Source organism: Periplaneta americana, chromosome 14, assembly GCF_040183065.1.
Source record: "Periplaneta americana isolate PAMFEO1 chromosome 14, P.americana_PAMFEO1_priV1, whole genome shotgun sequence".
Lineage (NCBI taxonomy): Eukaryota > Metazoa > Arthropoda > Insecta > Blattodea > Blattidae > Periplaneta > Periplaneta americana.
The window spans coordinates 126,574,533-126,601,473 of NC_091130.1; the positions used below are offsets into that span (position 1 = coordinate 126,574,533).

Consider the following 26,941-nt stretch of genomic DNA (forward strand, 5'->3'; position numbering starts at 1 on the left):
ATATATATATATATATATATATATATATATATATATATATATATATTTCCGAAATTATAGAATACAAATATAATATAGGCTGATTAATTCAGACATATAGGTTATAAATTTATTTAATCAAATTGAAGACATTAACACGTTTCTAATTTTCTTGTTATAATCATGTAAGTGGGTTACATGTTCGAAGTTCTGGGTGTAATTTAGCTAAAAAATTATACAACCGAGGACCAAAATTAATACTTTAGACCAGCAGATATGAAACATTTATGTTCTACTAATGTTGAATTATTATTTCGTCTTGTGTCATGATTATGTGTCTGTAACATAAACGTATTACGATTTTATGATAAAATTTTAACAGAGTATATTTATAAATTCTGTCTTTTAGATTTTGTGTAATTGAATAATCGCAAGCTATATGAAGTTTACATGGCAACATATACTGTCTTCCTTAGGTCAATATACCGCGCATAGAAGGGACGAATCCCTAAGCTTCCGTAACATTCAGCACGAGGCGAGTCATTACATCACAGTCAACTACCATGTCCCTAGGGAAGGACTTCCTGGTGCCCATCTAATAGGGAATAGGAGATTAGGAACCGCTCTACACAAACTAGAGTGAGTTAGAGGGTCGGAGTATAAACTTACTACGAAAGCCACAAAATATAATCTCACTTAAATCCAAAGAATTTAAACGAAATACACTTCAGAGTACTTGTAAACTTGCTTATTTAGATCTAAATTACGTGCAGGTCTAAAACATGGCATTTCAATTGTTAATTTTCGAAACATTACTTACAATTACATATAGTAAGACAGTAAAAAATTTAGGGGTATATTTAGATTCAAATTAAAAAATTTTCAAAGTCAAGTGACCTACATATGTAAGAAAACTTTTTCCATAATTCATTCCATCAGATACTTAACCAACGTTTTATCTCTCAGCCTTTAAAAGAACCTGACCCAAACTTTAGTGATGTCCCACTTCGATCATTGCGATTCTCTATTCACGAATCTAAATACTGATCTTGTCCATAGACTACAGCGTGTTCACAATATCTGCGTTCGTTTCGTTTGTAACATTAGAAAATTCGATCATGTGACACCGTCACTAGAATTGTTGTCTTGGAGTCCACTTAAAGAAAGAAAATTCTTCAACTCTCTCTTATTACTATTTAAAATCATCCACACCCTCTTACCTAGCTTCTCGTTTTCTTTACCTTTCACTACCTCGAACCCGGAACATGTACCTTCTATTCCTCTGCACAGAACATCCTTCTACTCATCATCTTTCAGCATATCTATTCCACGCCTCTGGAACTCTCTCCTGACCATGTCAGAGACTGTCGGACAATATCAAAATTCAAATTTAAATTCAAAATTCACATTCTAGTTCATGGAATTGCTTGTTGAATACCTGTCAGGTTGCGCAACTTCACCTTAACCCATGACATATAGTAAATATTGTAACTATGCTGTTGTAAAATTGATAATTAATATGTAATGTATTATTATTATTATTATTATTATTATTATTATTATCAGTTATCACTATCATCATTGCTATCTCTGTTTTCTTTCTTTTTTCTTGTATTAGCTCGATGAGAGCTCTATAGTGTTCTTTTGACTCTGTTGATTCTCTATAGAGCTTCAATTTAATTTGTATTATTTTCATCAGTGTTTGTATTTCTTTTATGTATTTATATGTGCTATCTGGTAGGATGGAAGAGAAGACCTTATGGCCTTAATCCTATCAGATTAAATAAATAAATAAATTATTTTACTTACTTACTTACAAATAACTTCTAGAGAACCCGGAGGTTCATTGTCGTCCTCACATAAACCCACTATCCTGAGCAAGATTAATCCAGTCCCTACCTCCCTCAAATCCATTTTAATATTATCCTCCCATCTACGTCTTGGGCACCCCAAAAGGTATTTTTCCTTCAGATCTCCCAACTAACACCTTATACGCATATCTGGATTCACCCATATGTGCTACATACCCTGCCCATGTCGAACGTCTGGATTTTTTGTTCCTAATATTTTGTTAGATGAAGAATACAATGCGTGTAGTTCTACGCCAAACCTTCCCTGTTATCCTGAACTTTTCTAATGGCATATTCTAGAGCAAAGTTAAAAAGTAAAGGTAATGGTGCATCTCCTTGCTTTAGCGCGTAGTGAATTGAAAAAGTGTCAGACAGACAGTGATCTATACGGATTCTACTGTATGTTTTACTGAGATACATTTTAATTAACTGATTTAGTGCAGCAAAGTCCGTAAGGGCCAGTTTCTGTTTGATGTTTTTCCAATTCACTGCGGACTAAAGTAAGGAGATGCACTATCACCTTTACTTTTTAACTGTGCTCTAGAATATGGCATTACGAAAGTACAGGAAAACATACAGGGTTTGGAATTGAACGGGTTACACCATCACCATCATTGACATTACGGGCCTTGTAGTTTAGCCTTAGCCTCCCTCAGAATATCCGACCAATCACTCCTGTCTGATGCTCATGTTCTCCATCTTCTAATTCCAACTCTTGTTAGATCAACCTGAACGTCATCCAGCCATCTCAATTTAGGTCGTCCGACTTTCCTTCTTCCTACTGGCAATGCATCTAGTAGAGCTTTGGGTGTGCGATTGTTCTCCATCCTGGCTACGTGTCCCAGCCACTCTAACCTTCTGAGTTTTATGTCAACAACAATGTTGATATCTTTATATAATTCATATAACTCGACATTTGTTCTGATTCGCCAAAACCCTTGTTCATAAGTAGGCCCAAAGATTTTTCGTAACACTTTCCTTTCCCAGGCATTTAAGATCTTTATCGCCCTTTCAGGTAGAGTCCAGGTTTCACTTCCATATACCACTATTGGTTTGATAATAGTTTTATATAACGGGTTACATCAGCTGCTTCTTTATGCGGATGACGTGAATATGTTAGGAGAAAATCCATAAACTATTAGGGAAAACACGGGAATTTTACTTGAACCAAGTAAGGAGATAAGTTTGGAAGTAAATAAAAAAACAAACAAATATATGACTATTTCCCGTGACCAGAACATAGTACGAAATGGAAATATAAAAATAGAAAATCTATTCTTTGAAAAGGTGGAAAAATGCAAATACCTTAGTAACAAATATAAATGGCAATCTAGAGGAAATTAAACGTAGAAATAAAATGGGAAATACCTGCTATTATTCGGTTGAGAAGCTTTTCTCATTCAGTCTGCTCTCAAAACAACTTTTAGTTAGATGTTATGTTTTATTTAACGATGCTCTCAACTGCAGAGGTTATATCAGCGTCGCCGGATGTGCCGGAATTTTGTCCCGCAGGAGTTCTTTTACATGCCAGTAAATCTACTGACATGAGCCTGTCGCATTTAAGCACACTTAAATGCCATCGACATGGCCCTGGATCGAACCCGCAACCTTGGGCATACAAGGCCAGTTTTAGTTAGAATTTATAAAACAATTTTATACAGGTTATTCCGTATGGTTGTGAAGCTTGGACTCTCACATTGAGAGAGGAACAGAGGTTAAGAGTATTAGAGAATAAGGTGCTTAGAAAAATATTTGGGGCTAAGATGAAGTTACAGGAGAATAGAGAAAGTTACACAACGCAGAACTGCACATATTCTTCACGTAACATAATTAGGAACATTAAATCCTGACGTTTGAGATTGGCAGGGCATTTAGCACGTATAGGTGAATCCATAAATGCATATGGGGTATTAGTTGAAAGACCTGAGGGACAAAGACCTTTGGGGAGGCCGAGACGTAGATGGTAGGATAATATTAAAATGGATTTGAGGGAGATGGAATATGATGGTAGAGACTGGATTAATCTTGCTCAGGATAGGGACCGATGGCGGGCTTATGTGGGGGCGGCAATGAAACTCCGGGTTCTCTAAAAGCTATTAGCACAGTCACGAAGCTCAATACGTAGTAAATATGCATCCATTGATAGTTGCTAACCACTAGGATCGCTAATATCGCTTCATTACAGACAATGCGAAATAGTACCGGCAGTGTCTAGTGTTCCTAGCATCCTCACAACTCAAGCTTCGTGTCTGTATATAGTAAACTGTGCTATTTGTAAGTAAGAAAATGGAAATCTTTTCTCTTTTCTTTGCCTTATCGTTTGTATTTCTATCACTTTCCATCTCTCTTCTTTTCTCTGTTCCACGTAAAGGAAAAGAAGAAGAATTCTTAAATGGAAATACTGAACTAAGAATTTATTAATTGTGGGCCCTTCACTTCTACAGTATACCGAGTGTCTCTATATTTTATCAACTCCTGCAAGTGACAGGACATTATTCAAACATTTGAATGTCTACGTTTTAAACGGGATAGGACTGATCGGACGAAATATCGATTCCTAGGCTCCAGTCTGAAGTGAACTTCGAATCGCCCTTCTCTCTGTCGCCCTCGCAATTGGCCCAGAAACGTTTTCGCACGTATAGAGTGACGTGAATTGGCTTATCTGCGAGCTTTCAGATTTTTGCTGGACAGTCAAAGACGTTTCTACTCGAATCACAAATATCATACAGCGATGCTTGTTGGCCCTAGAGTCTGATTTGTACATTAAGATGTTAAAAATCATCAATAACAACAACACGAATAATATCTAAAGATTAAATCCTTTATAGGTGTTCACCATATATTTGTAGACTTCAAGCAGGCTTAATATAGCATTAATACAAACAAACTTTATGAGATAATGCTACATTTTGAAATACCAAAAAAGTTAATACGATTAATTAAAATGACAATGGAAGATACAGTATTTCAAATCAAAATCCAGACAGAAATATCACAATCAAAATTAGTAGGAAGAGGGTTAAAACAAGATGGGCTAGCGCCTCTGCTCTTTAACATGGCCCTGGAGTACGTGATAAGGAAATTGAATATGAATACCAATGGTACGCTAATATACAGGGACATCATTTTATTTTTACTTCAATTTTTATTGTACCTGAGTCTTTGAATGTACTTCACTCCCACCCCTTCTACTAATGAAGTTCCACTGTCCTCTACACACAGATCCAAGACTGCATATAGTAAACAGCACTGAGTTAGTATAGTACGTTCCAGAAATATGTTCGCGTTTTCCAGTGACGAAAGAGCTTTCAATATTGAATCATATCTTCGCACAGGTACTGTCCGTTTGCCTACGTCGCATCCCGATTTCCCCCACCTGCTTCTGTTCGCCCCTCTGTAAAAGCTGGGCTGTCTTAGCTCTTTTCTGAAAACATTAATTTCTGTTAGGAATTGGACGTTTACGTAATCTTATACAACTGTTTAAAATAACTTAAATAAAAGGGCCTCGTTAAGTAATTAACTGTCACACATGATTTCCTCCCTTTCTACGATCCTGCGGCATAACCACTTGGACGGACTGTAGATAGCATGTCTGAGTAATTTTATCTGTGCGGGTCGGGCAGAAGTGAAGATTGAATTTACAGTACGTAAGGTACTCTTTCATAGAGTAGGTACAGAATTATTTCAACATGAGTTACTAGTACGAAGGACGAAACTGGCAATTGGAATTAGATGCAATAGTCTATAGTACGATAATATGCACAAAAGAACTGAAGCCTATATAGAAATGAACGGCCACCATTTTCAAAAATGTGTTTAAATATCCATATTATGATTATTTTTCAATTTAACTTCATTCTCTGTATTATACGCTAATGTGCTGTAGACAGTATAATATACACTGCATAACGAATACGTTCGCATGGATAACTCAGTTCGTGAGTAAAAACACTCATTGTTAATACCGTACTGTATTAAGATTAAACAAAAACCCAATGAAAATTATCGAACTCAAAACCGCGATATTTCCTAATTTACGTAAATGGATTAATTACTTTTCTTCCCTCCTATATCTAGTAGAGTGATTTGTTTGTGTTTTACGCCAGTATCATCGAACTACAGTCGGGGAAGGGGGTAGGAATCTGTGTTTCCGGTTCTCTAAAGGTATAGCCAGGTTAATATTAAAAATGTTAGTAAAAATAAAATGATGTCCCTGTACAAATCAATACAGCTTGCTGCTTACGCTGACGACATAAATAGCTTATAATGGCTAGAACCCAACAAGACTTAATAAATACCTATCAAAACCTAAAACAATCTTCCATAGAGGTGGGCCTGAGCATTAACTGTGACAAAACAAAGACTCTGACACAAACACACTCAACATGTCCAATGACCCCCAGCATTACCATAGATGATCACAAAATAGAAAGAGTGGACTATGTTAATTATCTGGGAATGATAATTAATAATAGAAACGATGAAAATCAGGAAATATAAAACAGAACACTTAAAGCTAATCGTTCTTATTATAATCTTTTACCCATGTTCAAATCTAAACAAATTCATCCAAATACCAAAATGAGGCTTTACAAGACAATGATACGCCCGGTATTAATTTACAGATGCGAAATATGGATTATGACCAAAAAAAAAACAAAAAAACATAATCAATAGTTTTGAAAGGAAAGTGTTAAGAAGAATTCTCGGACCCGTTAGAGATAAGGGGATCTGGAGAATAAGATATAACAAAGAAATTTACAATTGATACAAAGATTTGGAGATTTCAGTAATAGTGAAACTCAAAAAATTAGAATGGGCTGGACATGTTCAGAGAATGGACAATTCAAGCATACGGAAGATGGCTATGCAGGATCAGATATATGGCAAAAGACCTATTGGAACACCTAGGAAAAGAAGGAAGGACTCAATCAAGGAAGATTGTCAGCAGCTATTGAAGTGTAGGAATTGGGAAGTGAGAGCCCGGGATAGAGAAGATTGGAGGCAGAGAATCAGGAAGGCCAGGGCCTGTTTTGGGCTGTAGCGCCAATGATGATGATGATTAAATCCTTTAGCCCGTGGCGTAATGTCTCCTGTAAGGATTTTGGAAATACAACAGACTTTCACAATAATTAACGGAATTAATTTTGTCTTATGGTGAATATTTACAGCAAATATTAATTGCTGAATATCTATCCTATTATCATCAAATATAAGTTCTTAAAACTGCAAATGCATAACATTCAATGACAGCTACTGCTGTATAGGACTTCTTGTTCATGATCATTAAAATTCATCAATTGATATTGTATTAGTAGTAATGTAGGGTAAAGGTTGGTAATATTGTGATATGAGTAATATTGAGATAGTTCTTTTTGAGAATTTATTACAATTTTACTGAGCGAGAGAAAATGCGGTTTTTTGCGTCAACATATTAAGGGAATGTTCGTGGACAAGTTTATGCACAAAACTGGTCCTTCTCTCGCCCAGTAAAATCGTAATAAATTCTAAAAAAGAACTATCACAATATTATTCGTATCACAATTTTACCAACCTTTACCCTATTTGCTTTCTCGAAATTCAAGGCTGCCTCTTGACAAAGTTTAGCAGTCAATTTGATTTACAAAATTAATAACAAATGAATTCATGTTATAAAGATATCATGGTTTAATGATCAAGATTGTTGGAACTAGCAAAAATGTTACAGGGAACAATAAAAAAATGTATATTACAGTATAATAATTTTTTTCGGAAGGTAGAAAATGATTTTCTACTTAATGAGGGTATAAATGACTTTTTCTTTTAATATTCAGAAAGCCTTTAAGAGCTAATAGTGATATGATTTTTATAGTTGTAGTTGAAATACCTAGTTTCTTGTACACGTCAACAAAGAATTTAGGGATTGTCCCTCTAGACCGATTGGAAGATCAATAACTTCAATGTCATTGAGATGACATTGAAGGATTCAGAACCATAGTGGGCCAAGCGCAATTTATCAAAACCGTAGAAAACAAGGGTTAAAATGAAGTTATTACCATAATTCAATGGAAACATATAGCAAGTAATATAAAGTATATAGGCCTACATTCAAACTAAGTGATATGTCAATCTTCATTAAACTATGGTATTCACTTAACTTTAATCCTTGTTTTCTCTTTTTTTAATAAATGGCGCTTGGCCCACTATGGCTCTGAACCCTTCAATTTTTGTCTGTAATAGTCCAAAGTTGGTTGGTAGATAGTTTTCTTTTCCTTGTCAACTTTCATCGGTTCGTTTGTGTCCATCTCGAATCTTTATTGTAGAAATCTAGCATATGCTCCTTATACTCACCCTCTTTCACAATAGCCCTGCCAAGACTCTGGAATTCGTTACCTGCTGGCATCAGGGACTGTCGAAATAAAATTGAATTCAAACACAAACTTACTAGGCACTTGGTCAGACTCGTTCAGACATGGCTTCTTGTAAATAGTTCTCTTATTCTAGCACAAAATATTTCAATATCCGGTAATTTCATCACTATATAATTTTATTCTAAGTTTAATTTTTACTTAAGTAAAAAAAAAAAAAATCTTTCTTCGTTCTTAACTCTTAATATTGTAGTTGTAATCCCTGGTAGAGGGGAAGAGAAAGCCTGATGGCCTTATCTCTACGAGGTTATATTTTATATATATATGTATATATATATATATATACACTATATACTATGCTGTACTATATTCTGCTCCTTTTCACTGGCTTCTTTGCAGACAATAAATCAATTCCTCTTATGCTCCCTTCTGAGGAAATAACATGGACTTCTTCTTGGACATTGCTGCTTTGTTTTCTCAAACTCTATGCAATTACAGATCTTATTGTGTGATATGTAATGTTACGCAATGCTTCACCAAGCCTATAAGAACCAAGGACGTGAGCAAGTGTTTCTATCTCGTTGTCGCATCTTATTATTACAGTCGAACAGGTCTAATTCGAACGTTTTTAATTCGAAATTGTAAGTAATTCGATAAAGCAATGTTAAAAAATCGTCTGTAATTAGATATTTTTGGATAACTCGAAGTGAAATTTAACGAAATTCAGTTTCAAAATTATAAAAATCAGTCCGCAATATAGCGCGAGCAGACTCTCCCCTATCTTCAGATGAAGAAGAAAGGCCAGTACACGTAGAGAAACAACTGCCTACAATCGCCCACGCCATGGATCACATTCGCGAATTAAGGAGCTATGTTGAAGGACAACAATATGTGAGTGAAACAATTATTTTCAAATCGCCCAATAAACTCTAAGAATTTTACATGAATCAAAGATTAAATGCTAAAAAACAAAAGTTTCAAGTTTTTTTAAACTCTAAATGTCCTGCATTTTAACAATGTTGCACACAATCTTGAATAAATAGTTTTGCTCTTACTGTATTACATTGATTTTTTATACATGAGGTTCCGGGAGCGATTTTCATGGGGACTCCATGAATTTAGTTGGTTTGGACAGTTACTCTCAAAAAACTTTGGTACATTTCAATGAAATGCCTCTGGCGTAGGAAGTAAAAAGAAACTGAAACTTGTCTAATTCGAAATCTTGGATAATTCGATTTTTAATGGTCCCTTCAAAATGGAAAGACTTCATGGATTTGCACTATTGCAATGCCTTCAAATGTAGGCTAATATTAGGCCTACGTGATAAATTTCCTATTCATATTACTTTAGTTTCCGTATTTTAGGCAACTGAAGATTGATTAAATGTTTCTTCAATAAATGTATCATTTAAATAATATTATGAAGTACTTAACTATCAGTTTAAAATTCTAAATCATCTTCTGTACTATTAAAAATATACAATGCTAATGTTTTGCTTAGCCTAACCGCATTTCCAAATCTATTTCGTCCATAATATTAAAATAATCTTCTTTTAGGAATTTATCATCTCCAGTCTTGGTAAGAAATCATTTTCAAATATGAATCTATCGTTCTACTCGCCATGATGAAAATTAATGTCGTTAATGCAGGATTAATGATTTAATTGATCAAATATTTACAAATTAAATTAAATGTAGTTTAATGAAAGCTTGGAACAACTGGATAATACCCACGGCAGAGCAATGTCGATAGTCGACGTTACTCGCTGGCCACTAGTCACCGGGCCGTACCGAGCCGTGTCAAACAAAACACAATCGAAATGGTGGTAGTGAAATTCGCGACTATATTCTTAAATAAATCATTCTATTAGTCAAATACAAGGTTTTTGTAGTACAACGGCGATGTTTTGAACGCATTAAAAGAAAATGTAGATGTAGTAAAATCTTAAAGTAGGTTATCACAACGAAATGAAGAGGAAAAAAGGTGTGTTTCACGGAATATCATTCAAATGACGGAAAGTAAATTTCCGGTTAATGTTCGCCAAAGCGTTAAGTACATAATTTATTATGACCGCGTTGCCGTTTTATTTGTGGCCTAGAGAAAAATACCTAGCCTTTTACGAAAAATAAATTTTAGGGGCCATAAAAATATTCACCGCTTTCGTTATATTATCGTTTATCAATATTACGAAACAAAAACTGCCATAAAGGCCGACTAGAAACATTGATACCGGTACCAAAGAGAACCAATTCGGCCGTGATGAAACAAAATAAAATGCGATAGATATTTTAGTTCGAAATAAAATGGACACTTTACAAGACATAGTGAAACGTTTCCAGAAGGAAATGACAGAAAGGTACAATTCTTGCCTGTCTGAGCATGGGCGGACTTGGTTAATAAAAACCTAAACTAACCAAACCTAACCTTCGTATATGCAAGGTGTGTAACCGGAGCAAGAAGGGATCTTCTTCATTTGATCTGCAACGTACACGCGAAAATAAATTCAAGCAAGAATCACGCTCCCACTGCATGAGAGCTCCGCGCATACGCTACAGCAAAACTGTTAAGCCACATAATCTACTCAAATACACCTTGTCGCTAACAATGGTGCTATCTCTCAGTAATGTTCAGAACGAAGGAGGTAGAGAGAGAAAAAACAAATTTCTCCTTCTAACAACGCCACACACCAACGTCATGTTCTTATGTTGGCGACATTGTGTATTTAGTTAAATTTGGTGGTAAACATAACGGCACGGTTCAAAGCTACCGTGCTATGTCTCCAGTATAGGGTTGAAGTTAAATATGTTCGCTGAAATCGGCCCTAGGAATTTTATAGCCCTTCAAAATCCATGAACCTCTGATCCTACGATCAGAATAGTAGCCGCTAGGCTAGGACGATTAGAATTGGATCCCAGTACGTAAATTATATTTCATTGATTCGTTAGACTATATATTATAGCTCACTGTTTGATGAAAACATAACTCCAGCGTTAAATTCTCATGGCTGTAAGTAATAACAAATTAATAATCGAGAGCTTCATTATATACATGTCGGTTCGAGTAGTTAATTAAATAGGTACTAATGAGATTAATGTTTGACTTCCACATGCATAATGAAGCTAGTACCGAGCGTCATTACCTGCCAACCAGTTAAATTTATCCGGTTCAATCGTTTTAGTTGCCATTTAATATTGATGTTAGTAAACACCGTTTACCCATTTCAGATTCAATTTAGATCGCATAATTTTAAGGTGGATGACAGCGCTACTAAAAATTTAAACACCCAGACTGCTGTGTTGTTAGTTGATTGATTCTTTATTGAATTTCACTCTGTCAACTACAGTTAACCAACGCTGCTGAGATATCGTGACGCTAGAATATTGTACCAGTGATATCAGTTTTTTTTTACATTAATTTTCCTCGTGATGACTTGAAATTTCCCTTTTACTAGTAAGATTTCCCTCTACATCTCCTATCCCAGGACTAGACAACTCAACCTAGTTGTGACGTATGTGCAGCGAATGCGAGGCTCGTACAGCTAATGACGTCTTCTGAGTGCACGTCTAGCTGCTTGCAATACGGTGTGGGGAATTCAGTTTAAAGGCTTTGCTAGTGTTCAGTCGTTGTAAGCTTCGAAAATAAACATACGAGTATCTTTGTGATGGCTTCTAATCAATCGGTGATTAATTTCTTGTCAGTATGGGAGAACGTTTCCTTTTTGTGTCGTGTGGTGAAGAGGCAAGGAAATACACTGAGTTAAAGTTTAATCTACAATAGCACTATTTTTCGTGCCTCGCAAGTGAATATGGCAAATATCAGAGAAATGAACCTGATGAGATGATAAAACAGTTAAAGGAGACTGCTGATCATCAAATTATCGAATATTCTGTTTGCTTGATACTCTTTGTATAGCGAAAAATCTAAGGTAATTTACTGATGGAGATTTTGCTAAAGCTGTTATTGTGATGGCTGCAGAGAAATATGTTCAAATCTTCTAGAAGAATTTGAAAGTGTAAGCTTGCCTTCAAAGACAATAATGAGAATTTAAAAAATCCATAAAATCATCGTAATAAAGTTCATCTGGTGTAAACTTATTAATGTTTAATGGTCACACTTTCTTGAAACAGGAAAGCAATGTTTATTTTAATTTTGCAAAGAAAATTTTGTTTCAATATTGCTGTGAATAATATCATATACTCTAATATAGTATATACATGATTAGATTTACCTTAATAAAAGTGTTCTTCAGTTAATTTTTAAAAAGATAATTATTATAATTTAATCCTAATTATTATTTATTCGTTACACAACTCCAAACAGTTTCTTTACAATTTTTCCTAGAAAAAGTAGAAATCTAAAATGCAGTACAGTATTTAGTTTTATTCAGCTTTCAATTCATCCCTAACTTATCAACGAATTGATTGATTTCATACATGTAAATACTAGTATAAGGCATTCACATTACTTTAAATTTAATTTGATCAATATGAGAAGCAATTATTATCACGAAAAAGGAACCACCATCGTAAGCCTTCGCTGTGCCCGCGGCAGCGAAACACGAGAGCAGCGGGCTTCAGAGCAGACTAGATGACGTCACAGGGCATCGAGTTGACGACCACTGTCCTATCCACTTCATTGCGAGAGATAATGGGTGGAATGCATAAAGTTGTAGTATTACATTTTGCTTTGACTGAAATAGATACTTGAAGTAGAAGTATACAGTATACTTCATTTTGTACTGCTACTGCTACTGCTACTACTACCACCACCACCACCACCACCACCACTACTACCACTACCACTACTACCACTACCACCACTACCACTACCACCACCACTACTACCACCACTACGACTACCACTACCACCACCACCACCACGACCACCACTACCACCACCACTACTACCACTACCACTACCACTACTACCACCACTACGACTACCACTACCACCACGACCACCACCACCACCACTACTACCACTACTACTACCACTACGACTACCACTACCACCACCACCACTACCACGACCACCACCACCACTACTACCACCACTACGACTACCACTACCACCACCACCACCACTAAGACTACCACTACCACCACCACCACGACCACCACCACCACCACCACTACTACCACCACTACGACTACCACTACCACCACCACCACTACGACTACCACTACCACGACCACCACCACCACTACTACCACTACTACTACCAGTACTACTAGTACTACCACTACTACTACTACTACCACTACTACTACTACTACTACTACTAATACTACTACTACTAGTACTACCACCACTACTACTACTAGTACTACCACCACTACTACTACTACAAAGTATGTACTACGCGGCAGTAGTATAAACTATCAAGACTATTCGATTATATCGATTATCGACAGTAGGCTACTTTGGGCTTATTCGCTACGATTCGTTAGTTTTCGCCTTCCATACATTTATGTTAATTTCTTGGTGGGAAAATCGATTGTTGTCCTCAAAATCTGGTTAGTTTAGCAAGAAAAGGGACAATTACGGCGAAGTGGGAAGTGTGGAAGAGAGAGAATGAGAACTCCAGCATTATTAAACAAGTCGCAAACTCCTGCCGCAAGAAGTGATGAAGAAAACGCCATCCAGGCTATGAAAGTTAAGTCGGAAGTTTACGGCAAGAAAAAAATTGACGAAATGCAAATTATGATGAAAATAAATAACATGAAAAGTAAAGTAAAGTAAAAATCAGACATAAATCAGACAGGCCCAAAATGTTAGTCATTAAATTTACATGTAACCTAAAATATTGTACTCACACGGAGTTTTTCACGTACATTAAATACATCATAGAATCATTTTGTTAAAAGTATATTATTTTAAGCAATAATAACAAAAATCAACTGACAGAATTTCAGTTCTCTCGAAATCAACATTTCGGTAGTCCATTACAAAAAAAATTGATCATAAACATTCTTTATATGTAAACCCTATACAACTTCTTATAATCACGCTCTGATGGTTCTCGTCTTTTCTTGTAGGTTTTTCTAGCGAGAATTTGCATTAATTCTGGCATATTAAGCCGTACAAATGCTTGTACTAAGCTAACAAATCTCAAACAGGGCAGACTACGATTTTTCTTAGTTTACACTTAGAAGTAGAAGTATATACTTCTTGTTATGCATATAAATAGTGGTTTAAACTACAAATTCTAGCATAAGCTAAACACGGCCTTCCAGATCAAGTTTCTGCTATGAAAGAAAGAATTTACTATGCGTTTTTATACATAAAGATCGTAGTATACATTATGAAAGCCTTAGCGATAGCATTTACTTCGACTTTATGCATACCAGCCAATTGCGACTAGGGTGACCAGATGAACATCGATAAAAAAGAGGACACAAAGCTTAAAATAACGAGGACATTGTTCGAAAAAAAAAAAAAAGGACAAAAATATATACTTAGATTTAGGCTTAGGCATATATTATACTTTAAATTACGTCAATATCTACGTTATTACTGTACAAAATATTTACAGTACACCTTTTTGACTTATATCATATTAAAAGTGTGTTAATATCTATTTTATTACAAAATAATCATGCAAATTATAATAATAATGATTTTACACTTAGCTAAATATGAGAGTCATGGGAACTATAATAAAATTATTAAAGAGAACAGAACTTATCTATTTAGATTTACATTCGCACCTCGATTTACTAGCTACCTGTGAGCAACGACCATAACAAGGAGGAGCAAAGAGAGTTATGATCGTTGGCAAAGAATATATTCCATCGATGCTGCTGCCACCTACAGGCAAATTACTTGAAAAGACGTCAAAGCAGATAATTTCAAAATATCAGACATACAAGTTGCCAAAAGGAAGGCATATCTTAATTTTTTTTAAATTCGCCCGGACTCCGGAAAAAGACCTGAAAAGGAGGACATGTCCGGACAGAAGAGGAAGTCTGATCACCCTAATTGCGACGCTATTTACACCTTCACCTAATTTCTCTTCAGGTAGATAAAATGAATGTTACAGTACTGCCTGCCTGTAATGACTGACCTATGCATTCGCAATGTGAAAAAATTATGTAAAATTATGTAAAGTTCTCATACTGTTATGAAAGTTATAATTCAAGCTTCGACACGTGTAGGTTATTTTCCCTCCCTGGTTACCTGCCGTTTCTTCCTTCTTGGCTCAAGTCCCTCCAACAAGTATTCAACAAAGTCACACGATGTTCAAGATTCATATTAATTCTAAAATTTAGTTGGGAAATGTTAAAGAATAACAACAAACAAAATACTGCTAAATGAAACTGAACAACGTGCCAAAATGCTGAAAACTCCATATTTTACAAAATGTATCCTCTTTTCCCCCATGGCATCAGTTTTTCCCCGGAATGCAGAAGATTTCCCTCCATCTGGAGTATACTTGATGAAAATCTCCTTGATGTTCGAGTTCACAGCATGAACATCTAGTCTAAATATCTGCCGTGCTTTTACCTTCCTATAAACCTTTCCAATTTGGGCTGACGAGGCTGATCTCGGTTACTGGCAGCGGGAATGACTGGAGAAGCGACAAGCACTCATTGCTTGTTCGAAGCTCCTGATCAGGTCCCATCCATAACCAGTCTTAAGCCAGAACCACCGTCCTTAAATATTCCTGCCCTCGTTTCTTTCCTAATTCTATTTGACATGACGGAATTGAACTCGATCTCTGGTCATTTGGAATACAGCATCGGAAGCGACCTGTGAAACGGCAAGCAACACTACTGCCTGTTCGAGACTTGGGATCAGGACCCATTCCCAACTCATATTATGCCAGAAACATCTCAATATCCTGATTCGTACAATTCCGGCTCTTACATTACATACCAAGGATCCTATCGTTTATCCCTACACATCCCCAAATTCCGAGGCTGGACTTGGTTTCCAGCGCGACGGATGTTGTCTCCAGCAATTGAATCACTATGAGGACGGCAAACATGCCCCGCACCAACCATTCTCTTAGGCTTGTAGCATACTGCATCGGACATTCGTAACGAGATATTCGTTCTGCGAAGTATGATGCAGTCTCATAACGATGCTTGTAATCACCGTCACATCGAACGGTCCGAGACAAAACCGTCCTGTCCGAGCTTATACAGGGATATCATTTTATTTTTACTAACATTTCTAATATTAACCTGGCTATACCTTTAGATCAATGGTTGAGAAACGTAAACACCGTTTTCTACCCCCTTCCACGACTGGAGTTCGATGATACTGGCGTAATATACAAACAAATCACTTTACTAGATATAGGAGGGAAGAGAAGGAGTTCATCCATTTACGTAAACTAGGAAATATCGCGATTTTGTGTTTGATAATTTTCATTAGGTTTTTGTTTAATCAAAATCAGTACAGTATTAACAATGAGTGTTTTTACTCACGAACTGAGCTGTCCATGTGGACGTATTCATTATGCAGAGTATATTATACTGTCTACACCACATTAGCGTACAATATAGAGAATGATGTTAAATTAAAAATAATCACATATGGATATTTGAACACATTTTTTTTTAAATGGTGGCCGTTCATGTCGATACAGGCTTCAGTTCTAATGTGCATATTATCACACTATCGACTAATGCACCTAATACCAATTACCAGGTTCGTCCTTCGTACTAGTAACTCATGTTCAAATAATTCTGTACCTACTCTATAAAAGAGTACCTTACGTACTGTAAATTCAATCTTCACTTCTGGCCGACCCGAAAAGATAAAATTACTCAGACATGCTATCTACTGCCCATCCAAGTGGTTATGTCGCAGGATCGTAGAAAGGGGGATAATCACGTGACAGTTAATTACTTAACGAGGCCATTTTATTTAACTTATTTTAAACAGTTGTAGGCCTATAATATTACGCAGACGTCCAATTCCTAACAGAAATTAATGTTTTCAGAAAAGAGCTAAGACAGCCCAGCCACTAGCCTTTACAGAGAGGCGAATAGAAGCGGGTGGGGGAAACCGGGATGCGACGTAGGTAAATGGACGACAGTATCTCTGCGAAAATGATTCAATATTGAAAGTTCTTTCGTCACTGGAAAACGAGAACATATTTTTGGAACGTACTGTTTACTATGACCGTAAGGCTACTATGACTGTATATGCGGTTTTGGATCTGTGTGGATGACGGTTGAACTTCATTAGTAGAAGGGGTGGGAGTGAAGTACATTCAAAAACTCAGGTACAATAAAAATTGAAGTAAAAATAAAATGATGTCCCTGTATAAGTATACATAAGTACGATATATACGAACGCGTAATGTTACTTCGCAATTTGTACGTTCTAATCAATTCCCTACACTATTCTTGACATACATTAAAATGACACTCGACAAAAACATTCCGCTCACTTGCTGCGCTATCACAAAATTTGATAACTACATAATGTGGCGTGTAACAATGCATTCTGTATTGTTTAACGGAAGTGGTTGCTGAATGCCACTTCCGTGAATTTCATACAACATATTAGGATATAAAAATCGCATTCAAATATTTTTTCAAGCTGTAAAGCTGATTTATGAGATAGATATTATGGTTTATGTGTCCGCTTTGTGTGATTTTTTTTATGTGATGCTGAGTGCGTGCATGAAAACACACAACGAATGTTGTTTTTATTAAAAGCAGGAATATTCTCCCTTTTGACAGTTACATATCAAATTAATCTGTACCCTGGAAATATATTACATAACATTATTTTGTATCGAAATATTTAGATATCTTCTACAGATATCTTGCATTGTTTAAATTTATAATGCGTATTCAAAGTCTACAGAATTATAACACAACTGCAACTCACTCAGAAAATGAAGAGTACATAAATTAACTTCTATATTGTGTGTGTGATTTACATTATGCTTCCAATGAACTCTTAAAATGACAATATTACCATAAATTACGATTTTAACAATAGCTTATCTGTATTGAAATCAATGGCGTACGCAGAATTTTGTCAAGGGGATTATTATTAAATTTGTTTACAATTTACATTATCGGTATTTTAAATGTTTTGTATTATTATTATTATTATTATTATTATTATTATTATTATTATTATTATTATTATTGAAAATATGAACTGCCAAATGCACAAAACAAACGAACGTTTCAAAATAAAGTCAGTATTCAAACTAATAAACGGATGTCCCTGTGAATTTCACTCGGGTTATGTCCTTTAGCCCACAAAAATCGCATACCACTTCGCTGCTCTTCACAAGTTGACGACAGTAACATGCGCGCCATCTTTGTTGCGTAGTTCACGCTTGTCTCGCTAGGGCTGCACATGCAAAACAAATTGTGTCTGTAGTGAAAATTTCAAACTACATCTCGGTTAAATGTCAACATTCCAGCCGCAATACCAACGCAGAAAAGAATTATTGGGCGTTACTTTCCGATCCATCGTCGTTACAAACTAAGTAAGAAAATTAAATAATTACACAAGAAATATTACTAAGGTTTCGCTTCGTATGTATTCCATGAATTGAAAATTCTGTCAGGTTCCGGTTCTCTTTCCGACCTCAATGAAACACATGATTGCTTACCAGTTTCACATAACATATAGTGACTGTTGTAGGTTTACTACGGTATATTTCGGAAGTTGTAGGCCTAAAGGTCTCTCAAACGACAGAAAATATTTTCCTTACAACCGGTTAAATCTATAGTAAAATAAATCTGTTGCATACTAAGGCTATATACACTTTGTGTCGAAACAAATCTTGGGCGACTTTCAAAGTGAATTTACTATTTATATCGATAGGTGGAGACGTTTTTTAAGAGACAAATAACTGCTGTCAGTCACGAAGTACTTCTGGCACGCAAATGCAGATCATGCATGAATGTGACGAACATAATCTGGTGGTTTTTTGTGTGTAGTTTTATTTATAGTCTACTGTCCTCAAGTGTTTCAAAGATAATAACTCTTGCAGCACCTTGCTAGAACGCGAACAAAAAAAAAAAAATGTCCTGTTGTGTGATCTTTCATTTTCATAATTGAACGTCATTCCTGACCAATGTTCATGCAGTCAATTTGGATAATTCTGTGATTTTTAATAACATTAATTTTAAAACGCAGGAGATATTCAGAGGCGATAGTGAGGAGATGTGGCACGAGAAACTGAAGTACTCAGAGAATACCTGTATATAGGTCACGTTGTTCACTACAAATATTGAATATATTTAAAGGTTCGAATCCCAGTGCCCTCGCTCTATTTTGGATTTTGATTTAATCACTGTTTCTAAGTTAAAAATTTACCGTGTCACTTATTTGTTCTTTCACAGTTTCCTAGTTTTTTAAATTATGACATTCTCATCATCATCATCATCATCATCATTATTATTTTTTTATTATTACTGTTCGAAACAGGTCACTTGGCCTATATCCTCTGATAGGAAGACGACGATTATCACTATTAATTTGATCTTTTTTTACACATAATATTAGCTTAGTAAGTGTTTAAACTATAGCGTTCCCATTTTTTTTTTATATCTCGCTACGCTACCGTTCTCCAACCAGGATACCAACCGTAAAAGGAATGTCTTTACTATTGCGTCATCTATTGGAGCGAAGTAGATGCATGTTTCCACGTATTCACATTTTTTTTATGTTCTAGTGATATTTAACTTATTTTATATTTTTGTTTTCATATTTTCCGATAATGGTATATCTCTAATGTGATAAGTTGAGCTATATATAAACATAATTTGCCTTACTGTGTATACTTAAAAATATTGTATTCATTGTATGCTTTGTACTGCACTATTGTATTACTAATATTAGTATTATTATTACTATTAGGCCTGTTATTATTATTTATTATTATTAATATTATTATTATCATTATTATTATCATTACTATTCTTATTTATTATTATTATTATTATTATTATTATTATTATTATTATTATTATTATTATTATTATCAATAATTCTTATTTTTTATATTTTGTAGGCCTAATTTATTTTTGACCTGCTGTTCACATTTTATTATGCTTTTTTCTTTCTTTCTGTATGTTATATATTATGTCTGATTTCTTCTTACTTGTTGTTTACATTTTATTATTATTATCTTATTCAGTTCTGTGTGTACTTTGTAAATTTGTACTGTTTCTATAACGCAGTTTTTACTCCTGGTTGAGTGTTAGAGAAGGCCGTATGGCCTTAACTCTGCCAGGTTAAATAAATCATTATTATTATTATAGATAATATTATCGTTATAACGTCAGTTTAAAAACCATGCGCTGTCCTGCATATGTTATTTCCTATATGGAGGGATTAAAAGACCAGGAGATTAACAGTGATCTAATTTTGTAACTAGGGTAGTATAAATATGTGTGTAACAATGTTATTGTTTGTGCTGTGAGAGCGAGCCAATAGAGATACGAGTACCCACGTGTGTGACCTTATGACATCTTATGACATCAACATTCATTCACAGCATTACCCCGCTGCGTTACATTCTGCAAAGACTTTCTCGTGGTTGGAGCACATTACTGAAGGATTCATTCGTGAAACATGGTTGTTCCCATAGTCTAGTACAGACGTACTCAACCTGGCGCTCGCGAGCACCATGGTGCTCTTTTAATGATATTTGGTGCTCTCGTCATGTGAGTAAAAAAGTGCTTGCGTCCTTTTTCAATTTAAACTTTGTTGTATGAGCCGAAAACAAATAGTGCTCCCATCCATCCATTATAATATCTTAGATATCTGATAGGCCTTCCCGTGTTTCATGGTGTGTAACTCTTTTAATTCAGTGTGAACTTAATCAGAAAAATCAATATTATTCAAGAGAATATGTAATATGTAAAAGGAAATTTTACAAGAGAACAAAATAACGAATTTGCGGTGTAAAAACTACATTTCTATGTTTTAACATCCTGCGCTACCTTTGTAGCTGGTAAAATTCATGTTCTGGGAATAATAAGGTAATTAAGTAGTGAAATATCGCTGCAATCGAAAAGTATTGGGAATAAATTTGAATAAGGAACAAAAAAAAAGTTTTCTTTCCAGGCAGGATTCGAACCACGAAAATCTTAGTTACCAGTCTATCGTGCTCTGGAGTGAACAAGGCTCTGAAATCAGCTACAAGGGTCGGTCCGGTTTTTTTTTTTTTTTTTTTTTTGCCACTACTGCACATGCTGAACTAGGACGTAATTTTACACAGTGCTTCTTAAATACCTAACATTTTCTTATAGTTACTAAAAAACAAATGAAAACTTTAATTGCATTTTTCTCGAAAAGTACATAATGTAATATCAACATTCAATGAGTAATATATTAAAACTATAGCACCTAGAACCATGAATTTTTTTTAAATGCTCAGTATCTCATCCTCTTTTTGAAACCACAAAAAAAAAAACACAAAAAAAAAATGAAAAATCCGACTTTAGGTCCCATTTCCTGCAACTAGTTACATATGACTGTTAGTGGGGAGCGTCAATTGATAGACCTCCAGTTCTCCTTAGCTCTTTAAAAGGATAAGTTCAGAGCCTTTGAAGCTCAGAAGATAGAAAAAGACTCCAAATACTGCGGAATATTTTCTCAAATGTGTGGCTATCTTCGGGACAACTTATCTATGCGAAAAAACTTTCTCACTTATGAAATATCTCAAGAATAATTCACATCACTGAAATTTTAAGTAACATTCAAGTTCAAGGACATCATTATCCTGGTAAAGTATTAACAAATTTAATTTATTTGTTTATTGTTCTATTATATAGACCTATTAAACCTACCGGTATTCAATTTCATGGTACTCGCTCACATAGTTTTACGTGGTCGGTGCCCACAATCTTCAAAAGGTTGAGAACCCTGGTCTAGTACGTACACTGTACAATCACGAAGCTCAATACGTAGGGAATATGCATCCAATAAGAGTTGAACTTTAGTTGCTAGCCAGAAGGATCGCTACTATCGCACAGTCTACTGTTCCTAGTACTCTCAAATGAAATTTGGTGAATTGGAAATGAATTCCCCAAGAAATAAAACGACACGCCCCCGGGTGGGCTCGAACCACCAACCTTTCGGTTAACAGCCGAACGCGCTAGCCGATTGCGCCACGGAGGCATGGTACAAGACCACTTTGCAAAAAAGTAGTGGATTTGGGTGTTAAATTTAATGTCACAGAAAAACAAATTTGATACTTCCAAGTGCACTCGAACCACCAACCTCTCGGTTAACAATCCAATTCAGTCTTCCATTATGCTATGGATGCCGACGGGAAACATACTTATCATATATCTCCAACTGAATTTGTTAATTCAGAAATAAGTTTCCTAATAAATAAAATCAAACGCCCCCGGGTGGGCTCGAACCACCAACCTTTCGGTTAACAGCCGAACGCGCTAGCCGATTGCGCCACGGAGGCATGGTACAAGACCACTTTGCAAAAAAAATAGTGGATTTGGGTGTTAAATTTAATGTCACAAAAAAACAAATTTGATACTTCCAAGTGCATTCGAACCACCAACCTCTCGGTTAACAATCCAATTCAGTCTTCCATTATGCTATGGATGCCGAAGGGAAACATACTTATCATATATCTCCAACTGAATTTGTTAATTTAGAAATAAGTTTCCTAATAAATAAAATCAAACGCCCCCGGATGGGCTCGAACCACCAACCAACAGCCGAACGCTCTAGCCGATTGCGCCACGGAGGCAAGTTAGGACTTGCTTTTTAAATTCGTCAAGAATTCGGCATTTTAGATTTAAGTGCCGTAAGAAATCATATTTGACGTCTCGAGGTAGAGTCGAACCGCAAATTCTTCTGTAATAAACTGTCCAACTCGTTCATCCGACAGAAAATGTTTTGAAATACCTTCAAAATAAAATAAAATCACCTAAAAATTAAATCTGATGCCTCCACATGAGCGCTAAACGTCAACCTTTCGGTTAGCACCGAAACGCTCTATTTGCGCCACGAACATCGACTGTTTTCTTTTTTTTTTTTCCTTTCAGTCACATTTATTAGAACATTACACTTTGATTTGAGATTATATACACAGAACAAAATTTACGCCCCCGGGTGGGCTCGAACCACCAACCTTTCGGTTAACAGCCGAACGCGCTAGCCGATTGCGCCACGGAGGCAAGTTACAAGGCACCTTTGCAATTTAGTAAGTATTCGGTGTATTCGAATTGAATATGTCAATAAAAAAATTTGACGCGTCCACGTGGTCTCGAACCACCAGCCTTTATGTTAACAGTTCAACTTTGCTGTTTCATTACTATTATGGATGCTGACAATACACATTTTATCTACTGTACAATTGAACCAAGGTCAGTGGTAGTGAAACGGAGTTTCAATGCTGATGTCACTCCACTGTACTCGTACACAAGAATGTGTATAATATATTAATGTATCTGATTAGTTTTCTCTAATGTCGGTTAAACTGTTCGCTGTATAACAATATTATAACATTAAGAGTAATGCACGTGCACTGACTTAGTTACCTTTCCACCGTATACAAATTTCTGAGTTCGTAAACAATACAAATCTTGCCCTTACTTAAGGTCTGTACTGACCTTTGTCGAATAATAGCCCCAATGAAATGTGATTGTGTTGCCCAGTTCCCTTCGGATTTAAATTGTAAACACTGGCAATAATTAAGGCTGGTTCACAATAAACCGAGAACGGAAACTACGAGAACGAGAAGGGAAATATTGTTAAAATAAATGTATTTAAATGTGAGAATTTACTATCAACTTTCACGTTCCCGTTCCCGGGCTCCGGCAAGTTCTCGTTAATTGTGAATGCTCACATTTAAATACATTTATTTTAACATTTCCGTTCTCGTTCTCGTTTCCGTTCCCGGTTTATTGTGGACCTGCCTTTAGTCCTGTTCTGTGCTATCCGAAAATACAGAGACACCATTTTATTTTTACTTGCATTTTTATTGTACCTGCATTTCTGAATGTACTTCACTCTCACCCCTTCACTAATGTCCTTGCTCCCGTCAGACACACAAACTTACGGCCGCTGTTGCATTCGAAGTCTTCAAGCAGTGAAGTAAACACTGCAGTGTATAGTGTGTTTCAGAAATATGGTTGCGTTTTCTATAGAAGAAAGAACCTATATTAATAATATCGCACTAAAAAATTATATTCAAGAAACGATAAATTCATTTTCAGAGAATATGCTTCAAAATGTGTTTAATAATATGCGTACTGAATTGAAGCCTGCATTGTAATGAACGGCAACCATTTTCAGCAACTTGTTTAAAAATTCGGATTAGCTTATTTTGAATTGAGGTGGCTAGAAGCAAAGGAATGCTAGTGACATTTGTAATAACATGAGTTAAATGCATCCAGTGTAAGCAAAAGTATCTAAAATTTTAGTGGCAAAGGGATATTTTAATCGCATCACACATTACAACTTAAATAAAAAATTTCACCGATTTTACGAAAGCTTAAATATTTAAACCCCATTTTTTCAAAAGTAACTTAAGTGCACTTACAGCCCTTTACTTACGACCCCCTCAATTTAAATGCACTCTCTATATTGTATGATAACATCAATAATTAATATGCTAAATAAAGTAGACATTACATAACGAACATAGCCGCCTGAAATGTTGAGTTTTTGAAAAAAAAATGTTACTACTCTACTGTATTTTGAAAAATTCCGTAAAAGTGATGATCAAACTGAAAATCGTAATATCGTATTTCCCTACAACATAAATGGATACACTACTTTTCTCTCCTCTATACCTAGTAAAATGATTTGTTTACATATTGCACTAGTAACATCAAACTCCTGTAATGGAAGGGGGCAACAGTGTTTCCGAGTATAGCCAGGTTAATGTTAAAAATGTTGGTAAAAATAAAGTGATGTCCCTGTACAATTTTCTGTTCTACTTGTGGAATGAGAACTGACGTACAGCTCGTGCATTTCGTTAAGACACTCGCGATGCGCAATACGGGAACAACGTTTCAATGGAGGGGGTAGGAGTAGAAGGAAAGGTCAGGTGTGTATCTACCGAGTTCAAGGCAAAGGCTAACCCATTCCCCTATAATTCGTAAGTAAACTCATCCGAACTCGTGTGCAGCTCTGTAGGAAGAGTGGGGGAGTGTCTGGACATAATGCATGAGCTGTAAGTTCAAATTAACGTTACCATTTTTTTTTCTGTTATATTCCCAGTTTTGTACACCACCCTTCGATGTCTTTTGAAAACTGCATTTAAAACCGTTACTTGTATTAAATCATCAATAGTCTTCTGGCTCAAAACTTTCAGCCAATGCAATGACTTATTTGTTATCCAATTTCGAATTAAAGTTATAGGTTACGCCAGCGTTTCTCAAACTATGGTCCGCGGACCACCTGTGGTCCTCGAGTTCTGTCCTTGTGGTCTTTCAAAAAAGACAGAAGAAGAAAATAAAATTCAAACGAATTGCCTATCACACTATAGCTGAAAATCTAGAGTTTGGAAATGACACATGGCAATCGCCTTTCACGTTTTCTCCCCTACCCGTCTACCCACTTCCCACTCTACTCTCAACAACAAAAGAGGGATTTAAAGCACTATGAACGTGGCGTTTCTCGCCATATTTTCCCTGCATATCTGGTCCTGAGCCTATAACCCAGCCAGGGACCACCCGAATTCATAACAGAGGACAAAAGTACCGAATCTTTTCATGTATTAATGCCGTTTCAATTTCACGGGTTTCATACACTCGTTTGAAAGCACTTCATAACAAACAACGCACCGAGGTTTTGGTTCACTCTCATTGCCACACCAAGTAAATCCAAGTTTCAAATAACTCTTGTTATGTTTACGAAAGTATTTTTTCTTTGAATAGCTACTAGTAGAACTAGATATTTCTTTAGTGGCACTATAATTAATATATTTCTTCACACACAGCTTCTGAACTATTAGCACTACCTAAATGAAGCGTATCATCATGTTCCTTTCTTTTCAAAGATCCGGATCGAAGCCAGTTTTCCATTATTTATAATGGGCACTATTTAACAGAGACATGGACAACTACTAGCGTGTACCACATAAGAAGGATTTCAAACAACTAACTGCTAACATGCAAGCGATGAATTAACAATGACAGAATTTGTTATAAGTTACTTGTGATTGTCTACAAAAAATATAATTACAAAAGTATTATAATTATTTAATTCTATTTTAAAATATAAGCATACTGGTATTAAAATATGCTACAAAAATGATAAATTTTCTTTCAAAGGGAACAAGAGTAAGGTGGTCCGCGGAACTGTTCTGACTTAAAAAAGTGATCCCCACATCAGAAAATTTTGAGAAACGCTGGGTTACGCGATCTCGATGATATTGATATCTTCTGGCAGTGTATATTAGTATTGGAACGGTGTAGCACTGTAGCTCCAGGCCTCAAAAGGTCTGGGTGTAGCTTACATCAGCTTACATTTCGATGGTTGAGAATCAGACTCTACACAAGATAGAGACGGATGGCGACAATTACTAAGGGAGGCCCAGGCACACCAAGGGCTGTAGCGCCAATGATGATCATGATGAGAATCAGACTATTCTAAGTGCAACTTTTTAGAAAAAGGAGATTTATGTTTCATTGTGTAAATTATTATGTTTTATTTAACGAAGCTCGCAACTACCGAGGTTATATCAGCGTCGCCGGTGTGCCGGAATTTTGTCCCCCAGGAGTTCTTTTACATGCCAGTAAATCTACTGATATGAGCCTGTCGCATTTAAGTTTCGTTGTACCCCATGTTGTC

General features: G+C 35.8%; 2 protein-coding genes and 3 non-coding genes across 6 annotated transcripts in view; 1 reads left to right on the top strand and 4 right to left on the bottom strand.

Annotated features, from left to right (window-relative positions):
* Positions 1-26,941, bottom strand: part of LOC138713719 (serine-enriched protein) — a 300,616-nt gene that overhangs the window by 155,975 nt on the left and 117,700 nt on the right. The window lies entirely within an intron of this gene.
* Positions 1-26,941, top strand: part of LOC138713715 (uncharacterized) — a 79,145-nt gene that overhangs the window by 3,916 nt on the left and 48,288 nt on the right. The window lies entirely within an intron of this gene.
* On the bottom strand, positions 22,218-22,291 carry TRNAN-GUU (transfer RNA asparagine (anticodon GUU)). Its single transcript has one exon. It is a non-coding gene; the product is annotated as a tRNA-Asn (tRNA).
* Positions 22,519-22,592, bottom strand: TRNAN-GUU (transfer RNA asparagine (anticodon GUU)). Its single transcript has one exon. It is a non-coding gene; the product is annotated as a tRNA-Asn (tRNA).
* On the bottom strand, positions 23,243-23,316 carry TRNAN-GUU (transfer RNA asparagine (anticodon GUU)). Its single transcript has one exon. It is a non-coding gene; the product is annotated as a tRNA-Asn (tRNA).